This window comes from Haliaeetus albicilla, chromosome 15 (genome assembly GCF_947461875.1).
Source record: "Haliaeetus albicilla chromosome 15, bHalAlb1.1, whole genome shotgun sequence".
Classification (NCBI taxonomy): domain Eukaryota; kingdom Metazoa; phylum Chordata; class Aves; order Accipitriformes; family Accipitridae; genus Haliaeetus; species Haliaeetus albicilla.
In genome coordinates, this window is record NC_091497.1 from 19,704,191 (window position 1) to 19,721,857 (window position 17,667).

The 17,667-nt window shown below is 45.1% G+C and overlaps 1 protein-coding gene across 12 annotated transcripts in view; it reads left to right on the forward strand.

Annotated features, from left to right (window-relative positions):
• KLF12 (KLF transcription factor 12) overlaps positions 1–17,667 on the forward strand; it is a 249,685-nt gene that overhangs the window by 25,006 nt on the left and 207,012 nt on the right. Inside the window, exon 1 of one of the 12 annotated variants that reach the window (XM_069802562.1) lies at positions 9,732–9,750. The exons of the other annotated variants lie outside the window; for them this stretch is intronic. The gene's annotated coding sequence lies outside the window, so the exon portion shown is untranslated. Of the gene's footprint in view, positions 1–9,731; positions 9,751–17,667 lie in introns of those variants that run through there. 12 annotated transcript variants of the gene reach the window in all.

Sequence of the window (17,667 nt, forward strand, 5' to 3'; positions counted from 1 at the left end):
TGGGTGCTCAAAAAACCCCCACCCAGCAGCCTGCTAACCAGCCCATCGGTAAGAAAGTTGTGCCCCAGGTCCACTGAAAGCGAGAGCGCGCATCAGCTACGCCGGTGGCAGCCGCTGGGCTTTCGGCACGCTTCTCGTGCTGGTGCTGGAGCCTGCTCTATAGACGGGGAGGGTGCTTGGAGGCAGGATTGGTCCTGCTGGGTTTGCAGCCCTGTGGGCAGGAGGGGAGGTGCTGGGGCGGCTCTGTCAGGTGGAGGAGAGGGCTCCCAGCGCAGCACTGCAGCGCAGCAGCAGTGGGAATGGGAAAGGCAAAATGTGATGCTGTCTGGTCGGCAACTGAGATTTAAAAAAAAAAAAGGGGGCGGGGGGGGAGACAGTGTTAACAGTTTAATGGCAGCGGGGAGGTTTTTGCAGAAGTCTGGGAAGTTTATGACATTGTTGATAATAGCATGCAAATCCTCATGCTTAACAAAGCTTTAGTAGGCTATCAAGTGACATTAGCTACTGATACGGTGCTTAACTCCTATGCCATAACATGTAGAGCTGAACAAGAAATGTAAAAAAAATAAGCTTCTTGAAGTCACATTTTTGGCTGAAAATGCCATCGGAGGTTAAATGCTTGGTTTTTTTTTTTCCGGCCTGTATTACTGCATGTGTAAGGATATCTTCAGGCAAGACTGCCTTGCCCAGGCCCGGTTCCACGGCCGAGGCGTTTGCTGTGACGTGCTGTAATGGTTTGGCCCTTGTGGTTCTGTGGTGCTGGTGCTTTGTGTGCTGGAGCTCCCGGCACCCTGCGAGGCGGCCTCTGTGCGGCCGCGCTTCAAAGCTTGCTCCTTCCCCTCTGATTCACGCGGCAGCTGGGGCACTGAAATTGAATCCCGCTACGTTGGAAGTAAAAAAGAAAGGCGGTTGTGGACTGTTTTTAGAGAAAACATCACGGACAAAGAATTTCCTCAAGGAGCCCTGAATGGGATTTGGTACTTCCGTGCATCTTTGGGGGAGGGAGCAGGGGGGAGAGGGGAGGCAGCACTGGGCGTGCAAGGGGCCAGCATGTATTTCAGGGATCACTTATATTTTCACTGATCGTAATTAACAGCTGTGTTTTTCAGATGCGTGATTTGAAAATGGGGCAAAAAAAATTCCTAAAATTGCTCAGATAGTTTCAGAAGTAAAACTTGTTGTGGGGTAGGCGGCAGCTCTGCTGCACCTCTGATTTTCGCCTCCATTTTTCTGTGCTGTTCAGTTGTCTTACGTGTGCGTGTAACTACAGTGGGAGTTAGAAACTTGGAAAAGTTCAAAGTCTAACTTTTCCAGAACGTGACCTCTACCATCTCAGGCATGAGCAGGCTCTGGCAGATAGATATCTTACTTGGCAATTACTTCTGCTCAGCAGTAGCAAATGTAGCAAGGTACTAAAGAGCTTTTAATGCTCCCTTTGAACAAGTTGATAAAATGTGGTGGAAAGAAGCCAGAGGAGATGAATTGAGCGCAGTTTGTTAATGGTACTGCAGCAAATCATGGTAGTCTGAGTGTTGCCATCAGCTTCGTTCTCCCCTCTTCTGCTCAAAAGTACCCCTGCCATGTTGCAGAGAAGTGGAAATACTTTGTGAGTCTGATGGTACGTATTTCTCCTTTACCTTCCTCTACGCAGTCTCCACCAGTCTTCATCATCCTGTTACACTGAGTTTTTGGCAGCGTTCTCTGAAGGCTTCATGTTGTCAGTGGGGATCAGTCGGAGCCAAGTCCTCTGGTTGTTCCCGTGCAGACTGCAGGAAGGTGTGCTGGTGGTGGCAGATGTCCCTCACTGTGCTCTGTGCTTGTAAACATCAGAAAAGACATTAAGTGCCAAGCGTGCTTCGCCAGGAAACTAGCGAACCTCTTTGGTTTTTACTTAATTTTGAATTGAAGAATGGGCCTTAGATGTAAACATGAATATTAAAGATCCTTCCACTAGCAGTCCTTGACCCGCATCTGCATCCCCTTCTTTGTCCTCTGAGGAGTTAAAGACCTAAGTATTTTGTGCAAATGATGTTTTCTCTAGGTTGTTCTCTTCCAAGTGCCAAGTAGTTCTGTCACCTTGCAGACTGTGAGGGTAAAAGCTGCTTCCCCTGCGTTCAGTCACTGCAGTTGGGGGGTCTGGTTTAGCCTCGTTGCCTAGATGTCCTCTATCAGCAGTGGTAGACAGACAGGTCTCCAAAGGGTGTTTCCTCCCACCAGTCACAGAAAGGGATCTTAAAAGAGAATAAATTGCTGTCTGGAGGTGGTTGTCTTTTTCCTTGACTACAGAGGGAGCCTTGGACTGTTAGCTTTAGTTAGAAGTGCTTAGATAGCTAACGTTAGGTGAGCTGAAAATCCACCCTTAGTTTACAGCACAAGTTGAGTAGTTGAGGTTGCCTTTTTTCTGCATTATCCTCCTCTTGGTTGAGGAGGATAATGCAGAAAATATTGAATAAAAAAACCTAAGAGAGTGCTACAGTTGTGGTGTTTGATGTATCCCCACCACAAGCCCTGAGTAAAGGATAAAGGTTTCTTGAAAACTGAATTTGCATAATATGCAAGGGATGGTTATCAAATCAGTCAGGCACTGAGGTAGTAGCGTGTGAACATGCACATGTAAATCTTCCATTTAGTTACCCTTTTCTTTCCTTTTGCTCTGAATTCCTGACCTTCTGTTCCATGATTTAACGGGAGTTATTCAATTAAATACTTACTTGCTTTTTTCCTTCTTTTTTTTTCTCTGAATTTCTTCCCTACTCCTTCTGATCCATCTCTTTATAAATGAGGTTTACTCCTTCTCGTATTCCCTTCACCCACCTGTAAGTGTATTCAGTGTTGACTGGGAAAGGGGCATGAAATGGTTGTCTTCCTCTCCTCCCTCTGAAAGGTTTATCTGGCAAGTTCATGAATTTCCTTTATTCCCAAGAGCAGCTCATAAAGGATAGATGAATAGTGAATTTGAGGTGATTGCCAGAGCATTGTTCTTCTCAACAGCTTATTTTTCTCTGTGGATCGACCCTCCTCTGCAACTATTTTTAGAGCACTGATTAAGTGATAATTTAAGTTTGTGGTCAGGCTTCCCTGAAGTAGCCAGTAAGGTAATCCAGTACCACTTGGTTGGTGGGTTTGGTATTCTGGACAGAGCACCAGCAAACTCGTGCACTGAAGCTCAGATGAAAAATGTAACCCAAATTTTTCTTGGAGACTGCAGGGAAGCCCTGGCCCATCCCTTGCTCTGTGCAACGTCACCAGCTTTCAGCTGGGCTGTTTCAGGTGGCAAGGAGAAGGTAGATCACTGTGCTGAAGTGATTGGATCAGTATACATGGTTCATGTGCGACTTCTGCGAGGCACCCGCATCGTATGTCCAGAAGCAGGGCTGTGTTGGCACAGGGGTTTGGGTGACCTGAGCAGATGGCTGCAGGAGGAGGCAAGTCAACAGGCTCTGCCGAGGCTAACATTGCTGGACCCCCTCACGCAGAGCACTGTGTTCGGCGCTGGAGAAATGAGACCTCCGGGGATCCACCGTTGTCTCCCCCCAACTCCTCCAAGGCGTGAGGTACGTGTTTTGTGCTTCTCAAAGCACGTGGAGATTTTGGTGTGTAGGCTGGGCGAGGTTGGCCAGCCTGACTTGCTGCCTCGCTGTGGAACTCCCTTCGCTCTCCCGAGTGCTCTCACTCATTGCAGCTGTGTTGCTTCCCAGCTGCTGCTTCTGTGTCTCTCTATCCTGCTGCGAAAGGCTTGTAAACCTTGCCACTCTCCTTTGCTAGGAGCTTGGTGCATCTCCAGCAGGGTCTCTGTGCCCTCGGAAGAAGTGTTACTTGCCTTCCCTGGCTGGTAGCTCTGCATTCAGTGGCCCGGTTGCAATGTCAGACTAGGATTGTATCACTGGCATCATTTGCACCACTGAGCCATTTCAGTGGGCTGTGGGTGTGACTGGTGTGAAACGACTCCTTAGTGGGCAGTTCCCAGCACCTTTGCAGTGTTTAATTGCTGGTATCCCCACGTGTGTGTGTGTGTGTGTGTGTTTCTTTAGTAATACTTTGTCGGTGATGTACAAAGCTTGCTTCACCTTAGTCTTGCAGTGATCTGACGCTGCTCTGACAGCCTGCATGGCCAGAGACACTGCGTTCTGGGCTGTGGTTGCGCTCATCTGCCAGTAACCTACCAAATGAATTGCTGCTGGGATTTCCACCTATGCTGTTGGGCTGTCAGCTTGGGGTTAGTTTCTTTTGCAGCACAAAACTCTCAGAAGTATTAACAGAAAAGGTACAACCCGTGAAGGTGTTCACAGAACAGTTAGCAGCTATGCAGAAGACTGCTCTCACAGGGTAGCGCTAAACCATACGGGTAAGTAATGGTTGTGTTGTTAAAAGTAGAAGTATCTCCTTAGGAACCTACTTAGGAACCCTTCTTGCAAAGGTTTACCTGTAAGCACAGGTGGAGGTTGTTGCTCTGAACAAGTTGGGTTTGTCTCTGCTGTGTGCAGGCCAGATGCTTTAAAATACTAAAAAAGTATTTCTTCCCAGAAGTTCTTCCAGGTACGTTGGGGTCCTGCTGCGTCTAAGGGCTCCATCTGCTTTTCATTCAAGCTCTGGGCTATCTCCAGTTTGCAGTTCTGTACTTGAGGATCTTCCTATTTACTGAGTTTTCCTCGTCACGTGGCAACCTATCTGCTTCATTTGGTTTATTTTTGTCGGAGATCTGCAAATGGCTCATCTGGGGTAGAAAAGACCCCTTTGTTGTGACTCTCAGCAGTCAACAGCAACAGGCTTGGAAGATGGCCCAGGTCCCAGCTGGCCAGGCCCCGATGTGGCCAGCTTCCACGTACGTGGCACCCCACTAGTCTTCTGCAGACAGATGGCTCACGCCATAGTTGCAGCTCGGTGCTGGTAGACCCAGACCCTTATCCGTGTCCTGCGGTGGTCACTAGCTCTGTCGTGCTTACGTGTAGTCTTTCAATGTGGGATGGGATGTCAGAAACAATTTTTGCTAGTGTGGGGGCCAGGACCTCTGAGCTGCTTATGGTCAAGTTGTTATTGGATCGTTACGCCCAGTCTGTATAGCAAAACAAGAGGAAGAAAGTGCCGTCCACAGTTGTCTTACTCCTGTTTGCTTTATAAGATGAGAACAGTTTAAGGGTGCTTTTTGGTAGGAAGGAGTATGAAGGCCTATGCAGCCGTGAGATAGGTGACCCCGACGCCTGCCGTGCTGCTGTGATGGTGCCTTTCTGGCACGAATGTCACGGCTGCTCTTCAGACCAGTTCCATGTCCAGTTCCTTCCTACTTCCTGGCGTCTCTCAATGGATCTAGGACTTGCTTGGCTTCTTGGTCTTTCAGTGGTGCATTCCTCAGTCCTTCACCCTGAGGAGCTCCTAGTTTCTCTTGTAGCCCTCTCCCAAATGCCTTGATTCTCTCTAAAAGGAGGGCTTTGAAGGCTAAAGGATGAAGAACCTGGAACACAGTGTTAGCAGATACAGGGCGCAGGCAGAAAGCTCCTACCCAGATGACTTACGCTCCCTTTCGGTGGCGGTAGGAAAGCTTCAGAGAGTAAACACCTGAAGATCAGACAGGAGATGGGAATTAGTGATGGGATCAGTCTCCAGGTCTGTCCAAGTCCAATAAATATGTTCAGCTTCCTCTCCATAGTAAAATTAGCGTCTCCATGTAACTAACATATGTTGGATTTTAGTCCGTCACCTGTACGTGACAAGTAACTCTACCTTAAAAATGAACAAAGCACAGACCACCAAAAAAAAAAAAAAAGTATTTGGAGCTGATGCTCTTTTCTTTTTCTTTCTTTCTCTGTCCATCACCATTCCTCCTTTTGGTGTAATTCCCCCCTTTTCTTCAGAAGGCTCTTCCGTTGCAACTTCAGACTGTTGATGGCAGAAAAGTAGGCTATGGTCCTGCATCGTGACAGGCCACAGACGCTCGGTACCACCTGCTGAAGGGATGTGCTGAGAACGTGCTACCCCTGAGATGCTGCTAGTGGATGTCTGTTTTGGGGGGGAAGCAGGTTGGTCCTCTAATGACATTCCAGAAGTGCCTTTTAGAAGCGATCTCTTGTGTATGACCTCTGTACTAAGCATGTATGTGCTGTTGTACCAACAGTTTCAAGAGGGCCATTGGAAATAAGTAGATTTGTCTATTCAAACCACCACGTCTTTATTTCTGGACATAAATCACGAGTTAAAAATTTCTGAAAGCCTCTTAGTCATTTTGACTTTGGATGAGAAATAGGCTCCAAAACCTGGCAGCTTTAGCAACGTCTGTGGAGCATCTGAAGTGGAGAGATGATTTGGAAAATGACCTGTGTGGTACTGAGATGGTTAAGTAAGGTTTCTTACATAAATTCAGTTCGAGCCTTTTTGCCTTATGAAACCTACTCCTGTATCGGCACAGATGACCGCTGCCAGAGCAGCGACGTTTTCTGTCTGCGTCGTGACCGCGCCTGGGCCCCGGCTGAAATCTCGCAGAGGTGACTCACGTCCTTGGTAGTCTGATCCCGAAAACGGTGTGGAGTGGTCACGGGCCAAAAAAGGGTGTTGGCTGTGCCACCTGCTCCGTAAGCACAATTCCAGGTGGCTCCTCCGGCCAGGCGCGCGCAAGCGAGGCGCTGCCGCGGTCCCCCGAAACGCGGCTCCGCGAGCTCGGCGGTTGGGGTCGGGGGCAGCCGTGGCAGCGCGCTCCGGGCTTTGCCTGGAGGCAGGGCTGTGGAATTGCGATGCGTCGCAGGCGCTTGCACTCGGCGCCGATCTGTGCGTTGAGGTGTAAAGCATCGATCGTAAAATATCCCCTGGTGATTTATGGTCTTGTTGGAGCGAAGCTTACCGACACAGATGTTCTTTTAAAGTTTATTTAAGTCATCTTCTTGAGTATTTTGTACTGTTTAGGAGGCTGAATCTCCATCTCCTCCTACTCCTGGGTGCATCACAGGTGTTTGGGGCACTTCCAGTCTTGCAGGCTTTTCCTAACTGTCCTGTTGGATTTTCGTGTGCCCCATAGCCCCTTCTATCTCTTTTGCTAATCTGCTTCTCCATAGTCTCCCTGCATTATGGCAGAACAGCAGCAGTGTGAAATTTGGGCTTGCTTGTTAATTTTGGGGTTGGAGAGGAATGCTTTTGTTCTGAAGCGGCATAGCAAGGTACAACAGTAGCACTGGGAGCATTTCTGTCGCTCATTGCCTCGTGATACGCTTGCTTGTGTTTGGAAAGTTATCTCTGCAGTCGTAACTTCTAGGTTTCCTTTTTTCTGATAGGGAAGATTAGGTTCTGTGGAACCAGATGACACTTGCGAAGGTTTCCTACTCGCCACCTGTGTGCAGATGTGTGGCTTTTTCAGTTTTTGTGTTCAAAAGAGAAATTCTTTCTTTCATTTTGACTAAAGGGGGCGGGGGGGGGAAGTGAACATTCAGACTTGGGGGGGAGGAAATATTAGACCCACCCTTTTCTACCCAGGAGCAGACTGCTGCTTCTGCCAACTGGCCTCTTTGAGAGAGCCAGCGAAGTTGTCAGGCCCGTCTATTTTCATCCACTGACACAGTGCACCGAGGCAGCTGGAGGTGCAGGCACACAGCAAGCAAGTGAGGGAGGGTGGGTTTTATTTTTCCTTCCTTTGCTCCCCCAGCAGCAGAAATTTTTTCTTGCTGATTGACAGCATCACCATTTCAACCCTGTTGAGGTTTTGGTAGATGGAGTGATCTGAAGGGGCTGGAAACATCTCAGCCAGAAGTACTGAAGGGGCACGTCAACATTTGTCATTTAGAGAAACTGGTCTCAGCCTCACATGTGTGTGGCTTGGCGTCAAGCTGCTGGGATGCCGTTGTTGAACTGACCGAGTCACTGTGGGTAGGTGCAGTGGTGACCATGGGGGGCTGCAGGCAGGATCCTTGATTTAAACAACAAAATGGAAATTTTTTGACTAAGTAAAGGTCAGAAGTGCCAAGGCTGCTGTTAGCTGACTCAGTCCTGCAGGAGATAATCAGAAAAGTGGTACTACCAGAAGTAGGACACACGTAATTTATAATTTATCAGTATATAGGAAAACACATTTAATGTCCTGCTGTGCAATAAATGTATCCACTACAGGATCACCAAAGAGCGATAAGATGCTCTGCTTGTTTTTTTAATTCACCTCTTTTCACCTAGTTAAAAAAAAAAAAAAGTTGCTTTTGTTCTTTACTGTTCACTTAATCAAGAGCTTTATCTCGTGTGCTTTTATCTGCAGGGTTAGAAGAGTGAATGATGCATAGGATCCTGCCTTGAGGATTACATATTTGCCACCACAGCATGTTTAAAGGTGTACCATGAACTTCATATTGCGAGCAATTAGTGAAAACTGTTATTTCTGAAACATGAAAATACTAACTATTAACTGTACACAGCCTGAAGGAGTCTGCTGGCAGCCTCTCAGCTGGCTTAGGGAAGAGTCAGGCTGTTTCGGAGGTAGGCACAGAAGCGCTATCTCACTGTGATGTGTAGTTAATGGAACTAGACAGAGTTGTGGCTTGACTGTGTTCGGGGGTCACGATGGTGAAGGATGCCATGATTCATCCTGATGTAGCAGGGGAGCCTTGGCAGGAAGCCGCCGTGTTTATAAGAAGCGGGGTAACCACAACTGCTGGCAGCCCTGAAAGATTCCACCGTGGCTTTCGTTATGAATTGCAGGCATGGCTGCTGAAAACTCGGATTAAAAAAAAAAAGTTTAAATACCAGTGAGAGACATCATGTGAAGGAGACATGAGTTCTGGCTCCCAATAATAATAAAAGTTTCTGGTTCTGCATCTGTCACGGTTGTTGTAAGACAGGAAAGGATCAAAGATCAAATAATTCAAAAACACCAATTAATTTTTTTTTTTTTTTAATATGGAATTGGCATTGGGGAGGAGTGGGGAAAGAGGAAGGCCACCATCGTTGTGGTTTGTTTCAGTAGAAATGGAGAGGATGGGCTCCTTGCAGTTTGCTGTTCACTTCACCTCTCCTGTCAGTGGTTTTGTTCTGTTGCAGAAATCAAGTGGTTTTGTTGTAAAATGCTTTCTGAAAATGACAGGCTGCATTCGCCTGACTGTTGAAATAATGTTTCATCTTAATCGTTTGAATGTCACACGAATACATGTCACTGGCAGCCTGACCTGGAATTTAGATCAAAGCCGGTAAAGAAACTCCAAGTTCTGCAGTAATTTTTATTTCATACAAGGGATGCGTTTTTTCTGTTTAAGTGAAGGGAAATCCCTGGAAGCTACACACCTCAGTCAAGGTTGAATCTATCCCAATGTGGTGCATGTTTTCTAGTTAGATTATATTTACGCGTAAAGAATCAGAAGTGAAGTTCCCAGTCTTTGACTACAATAACAAATGAGGCATATGAGCCGGGATTTTTGGCTGACGTGTTATTGTGAAAGAAAGCGTCAGTCAGTTTTGCCTCCTTAACATCATTTATGTGAAAATGGTTTAAATTGCCAAAGATAAATGAAGAATTTTTGGCCAAGCTTTTCCACTGCAAATCTGTTTCTCTACTGTGGTGGAAGCATGGATTTTTTTTTTAACCTGCTATATTATTTCACGTAAGGGGTGGTATTAGTCACCTTTGAAAAGAAGTTTTGTTTTCTTTGTTGGCTTTTTATTCTGGAGCCTGTTAATCTCTTCACTCTTTCTAGTCTTGCATATCTTTTTCTGGTGCGTTACTGTGAATGCTTGAAAGGATGCTGAACCTTTTGTGGTACCAGGCTCAGTCCTGCCTGTTGTTTCTTCCAGGTAAGTACCGACTTCTATGAGATCTCTGCCATTTTGTAGCTCTGCGCTGGGCTCGCCTCGGTCCTTGCAGGGCCAGGTACCTGGTTGCCAAAGCTCAGTGCGCTGCGCCGCTTCTGCTTTGCCTGTGGCATCGCTCCTCGCTTTGCTCGCCCCTCCCGGGGAGTCAGAAAAAGGGCAGCCTGTCCCCGCTGCCCTCTGCTAACCTGCCACAAGCTCAGCTGATGAATTGCATAAGTGCCGTGCATGAAATCAGTGCGGAAAGGAAAGCGCGGGGGCGGGGGGAGCACAGGGTAAGTCGCTGCACGTTTGTAGTTTGGTTCTTACTTGGCATCCCGTGTCGGAGGGAAATTTGACGAAACTTAGCAGACAGTTAATTCTGAACTTGACTGATGTTATCTGCTTCCTCAGAGGTCAGGAAAGTGCCGACTTGAGCTTGTTTTGGTCACTGCTGAGGTTGAATTACAAGCATGGCATGTGGGCTGGGCGGATGATGAACTCTCCAGCTGGGGAGGGAGGAACAAAGAGCTCGAATCTGGCCGGTCTGCACCTCGTTTGGTAACTGAGTAACTAGATTAGGGCCTTTTTATATATCATACCTTGCTCTTGTGCGGCATTTGCGCATAATGTGCAGTTAGGGGTGGTCTAGATTCACGTTGGCTTGGTTAAATGTAGCAGTCACTTTCATAAAATGTCTTAATGGGTTACGGGGGTGCTGATGGCTGTCCCCCATCTTGCGACGTCTTTGTCGAGAACGTGGAATTCCTTTACAAATATTCTTTATGTGGCTTTGTTTGGCATATCGTGTAATAAATCTATTGGGATCAACATGTTTAAAAACCTCTTTCTCTTCCTCTTTGATACCTCTGCTGTTGTGGTGAGAGAAATTACTCAAGCTGGAGTCCTTGATACCTTAAAAGACAGTTATTAGGAGCACATTTGCTATTGGGAGCTTTGGACTTTGGACTTTCTGAATTTGCCCAGACCTCTGTTTACTGCAGAGCACAGCACAAACCCCTTGTGCCTAGCTGTGTACGGACAGAGGTGGTCACTGGGCATTGTAATTTTTGTGCTAAGAAATGAATTCTGCAGCTGGATCAGTTTTTGTCTTTTGGGAAGTTCAGTGAACAGTTTCTAGCTGCCTTCTTATGTTTGTAAATTTACCAGGCGGGGACGTGCCTAAAGCCATGGGTTTCTCCCCCGCCCCGTGATACAGATCTGAAGCTGCTGGGTTGGAAAACTTCCATATTGCAGAGCAATGCAAATATGTAGAGGGCTGTGATACCATTAAATCTATTACAACAAATTAGTCTTGTAATGTCTGTACGGAACAATTAAAGTTCAGAGTGCCGTTTTGCATTGACACCCACGCCTCCTGAAAGCCACAAGAGTCTTTTAGGTTTCTCGATTATGTGCTTCCCAGCCTTAAAGAGAAGGTTTAAGAGAGCAATAGCACACATAAAATCTAACCGCTTTAAGACGTCTCGAGTTGGATGCTTCTGAGAAGCCCAGCCTCCTCTGAAAATCCTGGCTGACAGTGCAGGTTTTGTTTTATTTTTTTATGGTTTGGGTGTTTGTTTTTTTTTTTACTGTAGACTCCAGTAGCTGACAAAGTTGAGCCCAGAGGATTCGCAGTGGCCTGAGAGAGCCTGTGAGAGAGGTAGGGGGTGCATTGGGGATTGGACCCCCTTTCTCCTCCTTGCCTATGTCAGTCCAGCCCCCAGCACCAGGGGTTTGGTGGAGCACCTCATCTGGGTGAAGAAGCCTGGGTTTGCTTTCTTGTTGCTGTGGCACAAGTCAAGCAACCTGTGGTTGCGTGCAAAGACCTGGTGGCATTTTGGATCGGGGGGATGAGAAAGCAGCAGGACCGGAGGATGGATCTGTTTGAGAGACAAGGGGTGTGAGTGGGTGTGGGAAATAGGCTCTGGGGAGGGACGGGCATGCCGTGGGCACGAGGGTATCGTGCCCCTCTCACGTCTCTGGACATCCTTCAGTGGGAAGGAAGAGGTTTGCAGTTCCCGCGTGCTGCTGCTCCGACCAGAGCAGGTGACAGCTGCCTGTGAGAGCATGAGCCACTGGTTTTTAGAAGTAGCAGACACCTACAAGAGGTTTTTCTTTCCTCCTAAGCAAAATTTGTCAGGTTCTCTGATAAACTCCTCTTTTGGCTGCTCCCACCTACCTCTCCAGAGCTTCCCGTTTTGGAATTTAGCTTCAAAAGGCATTTGAGGGCTGTTGGGGTTTGGGCTCAGAGATGTAGAACTTAAAAGCAGGCTGATAGACCAGAACAGGACTTGATTTTTGGAAGGCCAAAGTGAATTCTACCTGCCCAGAAGTCTGAGGGCAGAAATAAGGGCCCACATATGGAGGAGAAAGTTAACAATCCATTTGTGAAACCAAAGAGCAGGTGGCGGGCAGACAGACAGAAATACCAGTAAGGAAAGCTCTGGGGTGTGAGCGTAGTGATGCAAGAAAGTTTACCAGCACTATTTCGTTACATGAAATACGATTTTTAGGGGGGGAAAGATCTTTTAGGGCATTTTGGTGGTGATGGTGACAGTCATGATGGAGGAGAGGAATTCAGTTCTGGACATGGTTACCTTTTTGCCTCTTCCTGTGCTTCAAAATTGGGCAGAAAGCTGTACTCTTTGTCCTTTCCAGACCAAACGCTGCTTTCCAGGCACAGCCCAAGCATGGAAAATCTGATGCTGAATGGTAGGAGCTTCCTTCTGGAAGTGACCATGAGAGAGTTAGCATGGCAATGCTTGTGTGACCCTACAGTTAAGATTGTCTGATTTAACACCCTGTCGTGAATCATATTTCCCACTTTTCTTTTTGAGTGTCTTCTGCTCTGAAGACAGGGAGATTAAACTTTAATATTACTTGGTGACCATAAATATCTCCTTTCTAGGTGTTTGAGTCTGTGGTAGCATAGCCATTTAACAGTTCTGTTATTTTTAAATTACCTACATTGCCTGAAAGATGAAATGAAGGCTAAGTGACCCCCTCAGGCGATGCTGGTGGTTGTTATCAAATATGTTGCGGTTATGTTTTCCTGTTTGGGGCTCTTTCCTGTTTGAACATGGCAGGGTTGCAGCAAGAGACTTCTCCAACTTTTTTGTTGGTTCACAGATCCCGAAGAGTGGGAATTTTGGACTGTTTTGGGAATGACAAGGACACAGGAGGGAGGCAGAGCATTCCTTGTGCAGTATGTGGAAAAGAATTGAAGCTCAGAGCTATGTTTCCAGATACCCAGGTTGTGATTGCCTTAAAAGACTACTGAAAAAATAAGGGGAACTGCTTTTACGGCGAGAGATGGTTGAATTGAAAGGAGCATGTTCAAGAGACTATACCTTATGACCTTTAGAGAAGCCTGGAAAAGCTGGATCTCGCCAAATACATTCCTTTTTCCTAGCCTTTCAGAAAACTGAAGATGCACATAGTGTGTGTTAATTTTTATACAACAAGACATCTTGGATAAGATGAGCTGTATCTCCTCTTTTCTCCTCCTTTCTGACATTTCTCCATTTCTTGCTACAGACCATCTATTTCCTTAATGATGCTCAGACTCTTCTAGATATTGCTGCTCCATCCCTCTTTCCTGAGGTCATTCTCAAATCATCCATGTTCTCATGACTAAGAATAAACAAATGTGCAGGTGCATGTGGGGCACAAAAAGAAGAATGAAATAACTCCAAATCCCCCAAACCCTGTGGCGCACATCTGGTTTTTCCGAGGAAAGATTTGAGAGACTAAGCTTAAGATGACAGATGTTAGTTATGTTTCTTTATGTCCTTTTGGAAGATGCTCAGATACTACAGAGCAAAGGACCTGAATTAATTCCATTTGTTTAAATATCCTCATACCTTCTACATTTTGCTTTCTTTATGGTTGGTGGACTTGAGATTGTTTTATAACTGCGTGATCTTTTTTTCCTGCCTGGGGCAAACAATTTAAATACACTAATAATTCACATAACTCTTTTTGAGACTGTCGTATTTGTTATCTAGGAACAAACATGCAAAAAAAAAAAAAGCACCAGAATGTTATAAGAGAGGCTTTACTCTTAGTACGTTGGTCTCTGCAGTTGTAAAACTCTTTACAAAATAATCACCTAAAATTTATGTGATGACAAGGATTTGGCTCCTTAATGCCAAAGCACTTCCTGAGTTTAGTTGTTACCTAGTGTTTGTCAAGACAGTGGCATTTGTTTTGATTTCAGAGCAGCTCAGTTTTCGGCTGGAAGAAGTCTGAAGCTGTATTTTTGTTTCAGGACAAGAAGCTGGAACGATAACGATGCATTCTTCCTTCTGCAGCAGGCTTCCTATAGGAAGCTACTGAAGTGCTCAGTGCTTCTGCACCTCACTGTGTGCTTTAGTCATTTGAAATGTTAATGCTCTGGAAATGATTGCTTTGGAAATTAATTAAATTTGGAGATCGTTGCATGAAGGTGGTCTCATGCAGACTCTTTTTTTTTTTTTAATATACCTAAGTATATAAATATGTAATATTTATTTATACTATATATATAAACAATATATATATTTAATGTCTCATATTTTTAAAAACTATTTTAACAAAGAAGGGTACTATCCAGAAGAGAAGGATATTTAATTTTAATTTTTATTTAATTAATTAATTTTAATTTTTAAAATTAAAAAACAATCTTACTAGAGCAGCTTACAACTTGCTCTTCATATATTTTACGTCTTGGCTTTTGGAATTCAACACACATTAGTTGCAGTTCTCTTTATTCTCAGCCATTATTGAGGGACATGATACATATACTGCAGGGCAGGGAGGTGATGAATAAGAGCTGGTCAGGCAGGAGCAAGTCCAAAGTCTTGTTTTTAAAGCTTCTCGTGGATTATAAATAATTGTGGTCAGAATGTTCCACATACTCTGTTTTGTTCTGCCTGTTGGACAAAATGAGTTAAAGCAAAGAGCATCTTCAGACCATCAAGGTGTAAGTTTCGTAGTTACATTCACAAAATAGTAACAAGAAAAAGTTTGCGTTTGACAGGTATTTTAAGAGGTAGGTTCTATGTATTGCTCCATATAAATTCCAGATATATAGTGAAGGAGGCGAACGGAAAATAAAAAAGAAAATGCTTTAAAGGTAGATGAGGATTAAAAGGAATATAGGATGTTGTCCTTTTAAGTAAGATGACTTAATCAATATATCTATAGGAAACCAGTGTATAACAGTGCTATAGCCATAAAGCAAATACTATTATTGAAATATTAATCTTGCAAGTGGGAAAAGTATCTTGCATAGTGTGATCCGGTGCTCTTCGTGGTGGTATTTGATGCTTGTGCAAGGGCTACCTACCTGCAATGACCTGACCTGAACTTTTCCTTTTAGGACTAGTCGTTTTACCAAGCACACCTGGAAGTTCGCTGTGAGATTTGTGCTCAGCTCTAGAAGCCTTTCTTCCTCCCCTTGGTAGTCAGGGGAGCCTTGGGTGATGGCTTCAGATGTGCTGCTGCCCAAAGGTACCACTGATCAGATGCCTGCATTTTTGATCAGAGGATGTCCGTGAAGTCTAGCAGTGTCTTCTTTACATGCTCCCAGGACATCTACTGTTACTTCCCAGGGGCAAAGCTGCGGAATTCTTCAGCTTCAGTACTTCAGCCTTTGAGCTCCTTTCCCATGATTTTGTAATTAGTTGCAAACAAACTTAAATGTTCTGCCCACATGGAAGATAGGGGAAGGTGGTTCAAAGAAGCAGCAGGAGTCAAGGAGAGTAAAGGGAACCATAAAATATCCAACAAATACTGATTTGGTAATATTAGCAAAACATATGTCCTATGTCATGCAGTGTGCGTTTATTTTAAAAGGGATTTGAAGCAGTTGCAGAATCTTGAAACTACCAGATTTAGACTTGTCTCACCTAATGATGTGCTGGAGGCTACATCTACATTAGCAGGTGATCTGGAGCAGCAGAAGCAGATGGAAATGATGAAAGCAGTTGTTATTGCGGACCCTTATGACCCCGCTGGCCACTGGAGTGCATTTGGTGTGCAGCTGGAGCGGGGCTTCTGGTTTAGCTTCTTCCAAAAGCAACCTGGTTTGCGTGCACCGCGGCTCCCCTGGGAACCAGGGCAAGCTGATAGCCCAAGCCATCGTGCTGGTACAGAGGTGGGCTTCATGTAGCAAGGTCCCTCCAGAGATGGACACATCTGCACGGGCAGTTCAACTCTTCTGACTCTCTTCATTTGACTACATTTGAAACTGAGGGCCACCAAACTCCTAGTTAGCGTAGTTTGGCATTTAGAACTCGTGGAGCAAAGCTCAACTTAACTGCTTGAAGAGTAGATGAATGCTCCTTTTGCCACAGAGTTTGTGGTCCTGTGTTATAAATCTCTGTTCTCAGTTACTGCTTCAACGAAAGATTTGTTGCACACTAAATTTTCTGAAGTTTAGAGCAGACCCAAACTCACAGAAAAATGCTTCTTCCCCTTCTCAGAAAGGGAAGAGGTCTCATTTTATTTATTTACTCTGCACTTGGTTTGTGGAGTGATTGTCTCTTTATCTGGCATCCTCATTTGGCCTGGATATTCCTCAGGGCACAACGATGAATCATTCATCTGTGCGTGGGGTGAGACACTTTCTTTTTTTAATGAATAATATTGTGGCAGAACTTGAGCTTTTTTTTTTTTTTTCCCTTGGGAGTTGCTGCTGCATAGAAAATCAACCAAATAGGACAGAGCTACGTAAGAGATGAATCGCCCCTCACCGTGTACTGGCGGATGTCACTGTAGGAGTCGCAGTGCAACGTGCCGTGTGGATGCTGTCCATTTAGGATGTAATCGTATAGGGGACCACTACCCCAGGTCCCCTCGCTTGGGGGCTTTGTCCCTTTGACACCTGCAGTGTTGCTTAATTTCCTTGTTTAATTTTCCCATAGTGTACAAGCAGGATGTGTTCCCTTATAGTGAATCTTGAATAGGTAATTAGGTTTTTAGATGTGATTTTTAATTTACGTATCTGTTGATTTTTGTCACGATTACTCGGTCTCCTTTCCTTTGCCAGTCTGAGAAATGAGCCGTAGAATTGTGTAACTGTTGGCTTACGCTATAATTCGTGTGTTACTTGTGCCTCTGGACCATAGAGCCAGGGAAAGACAATAACAGTCATGAAGGACTTAAAATAAGTTGACTTAAGTCAAACCCCAAACAGTTAATGCTCCAAGGATACTGGAATAGGAATATATTCTAGGTTTTTAAATGCATAAGCTTGGAACATGGCTAGTTACCTTAAAATTCAGTTGCCTATTACACACAAATTAGTATTTTTGTGTGCTATGTGCAGGTTTTTTAGCATGAAAGAGATTGATTGCCAAAATGGATTAATGCCTTTCACATCTGTAAGTCTTAGTTCAGCTGAAAAGTGAAATAAGCCATAACGTGTTCAGAGCGGACATGTGCGCACATCATAAATACTGCCGCACAGGCTGGCCTGGTTTGAGAATTAAGAGCTCCTTTTTTTCGTAGGAGGGATTCAGTGCTAAAATATTAGTATTTCATAAGCACCACAGATTTAGCCTCAATTATTTTTTTTCAATTATTATTTGGATTAATCCCCAAATCATTCTCATTGGAAAATTTCCAGTCAAACTTTTTTTTTTTTAAATTGTATGTTACAATTTTAAAGTCTTATGGCCACAGGATTTGAAGGACTGCAGTTGTCTGGCATTTTTCCAGCTAGTCCAGCTGTCTTCAGAGGAACCGAGTAGTTCGGCAAAGTGTGATGTGGGCTCTTTTTTTAAATCCATCACTGAGAAAGCAAGAGAAACGGGCAGTAGCTGTGGTGAGGGCTTTATTGTGTGAGTACTTCCCGCCTTTTCATCTCGACCTCCCCAAATTTGCTGTTCTTCCAGGGTTTTCCTTTTTAGTGCCAGGTTTCCTGAGGGCGTTCAG